General features: G+C 49.2%; 1 pseudogene; it reads right to left on the bottom strand.

The window, feature by feature from the left end:
* Window positions 1–3,315: 3,315 nt before the first annotated feature.
* On the bottom strand, window positions 3,316–4,768 carry LOC116078466 (annotated as a pseudogene).
* Window positions 4,769–4,970: the final 202 nt, after the last annotated feature.

Genomic DNA, 4,970 nt, shown 5'->3' with positions numbered 1-4,970 from the left:
GTTGTGAGCCACCATGTGGTTGCTGGGATTTGAACTCAGGACCTTTGGAAGAACAGTCAGTGCTTTTAACTACTGAGCCATCTCACCAGCCCCCCCCCTTTTGTTGTTTTGTTTTGTTTTGTTTGTTTTGTTTGTTTGTTTGTTTGTTTGTTTTTCGAGACAGGGTTTCTCTGTATAGCCCTGGCTGTCCTGGAGCTCACTCTGTAGACCAGGCTGGCCTCGAATTCAGAAATCCGCCTGCCTCTGCCTCCCAAGTGCTAGGATTAAAGGTGTACACCACCACTGCCCGGGGTTACTTTTCAAAGCCCTGAGCTGATTAGTTAATTCATCAAAGTTTCTGGTGCACTCCCTTGCTACAGAAAGCCTTGGCAATTTCTAGTTCTTGCTTTCTGAAACTCCATGAAGCACTATTCACTTAAACCTGGCCAAACTGCTGCATTTGTCTGGATCCCACACAGACACAATACTAGACCACTGATTGCGGTTTCCTAGCTGGTAAGATAATGCCTACGGAGCCACTTGTGTGTAGGACCCATGAGAGCAGAAAGGAGGCTTGCATAAATCAGTTAACAAACTGCTGATGACTAATGTCTGTGAGTTTTAATGAAAGAAAGCAATTTCCTTTACAAATATCAGAACAGACACAATGATTGATAACATTTAAGAGAGTCACACTGCCCTGAGGTACGAGAATGCAACCTAGGCAGTGAGAATGGACCGTCATGGATGCTTGGGTTTGTTTGTTTGTCTTTGTCATTTTCTTTTCAAAGCAACTGTACACACCTAAACTTTGAAAATATTTTTGTTCTTTGGCTTGTGACAGAGACACCTTTTTTGTTCCCGAAGCAGCCCACTTTCCTTCACCTGAAATAAGATGCTTACAAGGAAAAGCTGGCCAGGGAGATCATTGAGTTAGTGGTGCTTGCCTAGCAGGCATGTCGATAAGCTCCACCCCAGCCCTGTATCATCTGAGCATTGTGTATGTCTGTGATTCCAAGCGCTGTAGAGGCAGAGGCAGGAAGAGCAGAATCCCAATGTCATCCTCAGCTAGGCAGTCGGTTGCTCAGCTGGCTAGCCTGGGCTACATGTGATCCCATAGAGGTGATAGCTGCACACATTTCCAAGCACAAAACAAAGAGTGTAGTTGTGTGGGTTTCGGACTATGCCTGGAGTGCAAGCCATCTCTGCACCCCATATTACACCATTTCCCTCACTCTGAAAAGACGTCTGCCCTTTAACACTCACCTCCTGTCCTGGCTCCCCTACCCAACCCCCGAGCAGCCACCAGCCCACTCTGTGGATTTTCCTTTCTGGGGAGGTCAGACAGTGTGGTCCTTCATGACCAGCTTCACTAACTCACCTAACAGACAAGTGCTTCCTATGTGGTGCCTAGCCATCCCAGGAACTCAGAAGACTTTCTGGTTCAACTTGTAGCTTAGAGACTTCAGTCCCCTGAGGCCACTCCACCCAGCACTGTGGATATGATGTGGATATGACGGTTTATCCACACCAGGTCTTTCAATCTGTCGATCTGAAGCTAGGTGTCCTCAGGTAGACTTTTGAGATGGCTGGACCACATGTGCAACTCTGCCTGTATCCTTACATGTCAGATGGACAAGTCAGTTCTCTAGAGTCCCTGTTATAATCACCTCCTAATGTTTCTGAGCTAGAAATTAGAATGTCAAGACTCAGGACAAAGCCACCATCAGGTGGCTCTTTCCTAGGCACTGGATGGCAGACACATTTGTGGGCCCCTGAAGAACTTGCCTCCTCCCATGACATCCAGCTGGGATGAGATGTAGGGAGGCATAAGGGCCTCAGGGTGCATGCAGAAGATTTCAAAGCATCATGGGTAGATATAAGCACTTGAGAGCTGTAGCTGTATCACAGTTGGTAGAGCTCTTCCCTAGCATTCACTAAGCCCTGGGTGTAACCACATGATGGGGCATGGTAGTGCATATCTATAATACCTGCAATTCTAGCACTTGGGAGGTGGAAACAGGAAGGTCAGAAGTTCAAGGTGATCCTCAGCTATTTGATATGTTCCAGGCCAGTCTGTGCTATATATGACCCTCTATCAAAAAAACAAAAATGGGTGGGCTGAAGAGATGATGGCTCAATGGTTAAGAGCACTGACTGCTCTTCCAGAGATCCTGAGTTCAATTCCTAGCCACCACATGGTGGCTCACAACCATCTGCAGTGGGATCCGATGCTCTCTTCTGGTGTGTCTGAAGATAGCTACGATGTATTCGTATACATAAGATAAGTAAATAAATTTAAAAAAAAAACTAAACAAGCCGAGCAGAGGTGGCACACGCCTTTAATCCCAGCACTTGGGAGGCAAAGGCAGGCGGATTTCTGAGTTCGAAGCCAGCCTGGTCTGCAGAGTGAGTTCCAGGACAGCCAGGGCCATACAGAGAAATCTTGTCTCAAAAAAGGCAAAAACAAAAAACAAAAAAAAAACTAAACAAAACAAAATGGGCTAGGGAGATGGCTCAGTGGATAAAGCTCTGCAGACAGAAGGGCTGGAGTTCAGATCCCCAAAAGCCACATGAAAACCCAGGGAGATGTGGCAGTCCAACCAAAATCTCTACAAGACAGAATGGGGGATTCCTGGGGCAAGCAAGCCAGCTAAACTAGCTGAATGGGCAAGCTCTGGGTTCAGCCAGGGACCCTGCCTTAGTAAATAAAGTAGAAAGTAATAGAGAAAGAGATCTAATGTCTGCCTCTGGCTTCCACATGCACACACAACACACATGCACACACACATGAACATGCATACATGTTCATGCAAGCACAGCAAACATGTAAGACAGGAAGAAAGAAGGAAAGAAAGGGGGAAAAGGGAAAAACTACTGTTTAGAATTCTAATGGCTGTGTGGGCTCAGAAAGGAGCATTTTGACATCACTATTCAAAGGCTGAAGTATCGTGGAGTCTCCCAAATCTGACCCCTGCCCATTATTCCTGGAGCCTGAATAGGCAAGCAACGTTGCGGGGTCTAGGACTCCACAAAATAGTGTGGGCTAACTTAGTGACTAAGAGTACCTCCCCTTCACACTACCAAGGGCTCAGAGATACTAATGGGGGATGCCCCACTCCACCAACTCAGCCCCATGCCGAGTTCTGGATTCCAAGTCCAGACAGACATCAATTAGACAATCCATCCTTTAATGAGAAACACGCTGAGGAGGGGATATGGGCTGCCCAGCTAGTTTTGAGATGTGACTTTAGCCCCTCCCTCCCAGAGTTAAGGGACACCAAAGACTCCAGACCAGGAGCACAAGGTAGTCTCACTACCATGGGATAGGGGGTGTTAAGAAAGTGAGGTTGGACCAGAAGGAGGAGTGAACAGATCAAAATGAGTGGCTGGGTGGGGTCTCCTCTGCTGTATGAATCTCATCTGGCCCCATTGGAGGTTCTGGGAACTTGGGGACATAGGAATTGATCCAAGATATGTAGTTCATCACTCGGGTGTATACACCAGGGAAGTCAGGAAGGCCACAGTCTCTGGCCCAGTTGACCACATACATGCACCTGGACCCAGGAGCAGTTCCACCTGCATACCAAAGCCTCCCCTCCCCCGGTGTCAGACTGTCTGGGCAAGGAAGGGACAGAGGAGAGAGGGTGGGTCAGGCTGTTACCTGGTAGGAGTCCCGGCCCTCCATCCCAACACAAAGCATGTCATCTTTGATGATCCTGGTAGTGCTGTCCAAGGAAGAATTGGTCTGGTACTTCTGCTCGCAGTCACTATTTTCCACAATGGAGACCGCCACTTCCCTCAGGTGGTAGGGTGGGGGCAGTGGCCCTGTGGAGAAAAGCCAGTGAGAACCAAAGCTGGAGGCTTCTGCATCTTCCCACCAGCGCTGACAAAGGACACGAGGTTTCCCCAATGCCCACTGTGGTTCTCGATGACACTCCAGCCAGCAACCCAGCAGGTCTTTGAGGAGACCCTCTGGGAGGCAGCAGGGAGGGAGACAGGGTGGACATGCTCAGACAGCACAACTGGGGTGTCCAGTTTCAACAGAGCAGTGTCTGCACTTCCGGGGGCAGATAGCTTCTCACTAAACTTGGGGTGGCGGATGATCTTGGCCACTTTCATCAGTTGATTGTTTTCATAAAGCCTTAGCTGTCCAACTTGCATTCTAAATCCTCCATCTATTTCCTGGGAGACAGGACAATGAGCTCCCCAGAGGGGGTGAAGAGTAGGGAAAATCAATCCCAGCAGAAACATAGGGATCAGTCAGAACAGACATGGGGATCAGGAGGGTGCCAGAAATCCTGCTCCCACAGGAAGACAAGTACCTCACCAAACACCACCTACCTCCCAACATCCATCTGCTTGCAACCAAGGGAACGGGTGACCCCACTCATGGCTGCACACCGTGGGCAGCAGTTAGCACCCACTGAGAGTGGATGAGGGAGCCCCCACAGATGTGTTCCCATCTGCTGTGCTTCATGTTGTAGAACCTCAGGCTGACCTGCCATGGGAACTGGCTGAGACAAGGCAGCCCTGATGATGCCTACCAACTCCTGTCCTGAGCCAAGGTCTGTGGAAGCAAGTACAGTCATGAGACACCAGACAGAGATTCCAAGGCTCAGGCATCAGTAAGATTTCTGGCAAATCGACAGTCTGACATAACCCGCAGGGCATCTGGAGCAGGACTCTGAGCCTGGGACAACATAAGGGATCCCAGTTAGAACTCACCAGGAGTCGGAGGGATTGTGCTCCCCACACAGGAGAGAGTGAGGAACAGAAGCCACAGCATCCCAAGCACTTATCACAGAGATTTCCCAAACGCTGGCTTCAGCAGCCAGGAGATATGAAGGCAGAGGTACTAATGTATTGGAATAGCTGTACTCCACTCTCTGTCAGCCCTTGAGGCTCCCAGGGGACCATTCATCTTTCTTCCACAGGATGTGGGCTCAGAATGCAACATCTGTACTCCGGAGGGCCATGCTGTGGGCACA

Source organism: Mastomys coucha, unplaced genomic scaffold (assembly GCF_008632895.1).
Source record: "Mastomys coucha isolate ucsf_1 unplaced genomic scaffold, UCSF_Mcou_1 pScaffold5, whole genome shotgun sequence".
Lineage (NCBI taxonomy): Eukaryota > Metazoa > Chordata > Mammalia > Rodentia > Muridae > Mastomys > Mastomys coucha.
The sequence above is the reverse complement of the archived record's forward strand: the minus strand, read 5'-3'. Positions and strand labels throughout refer to the sequence as shown.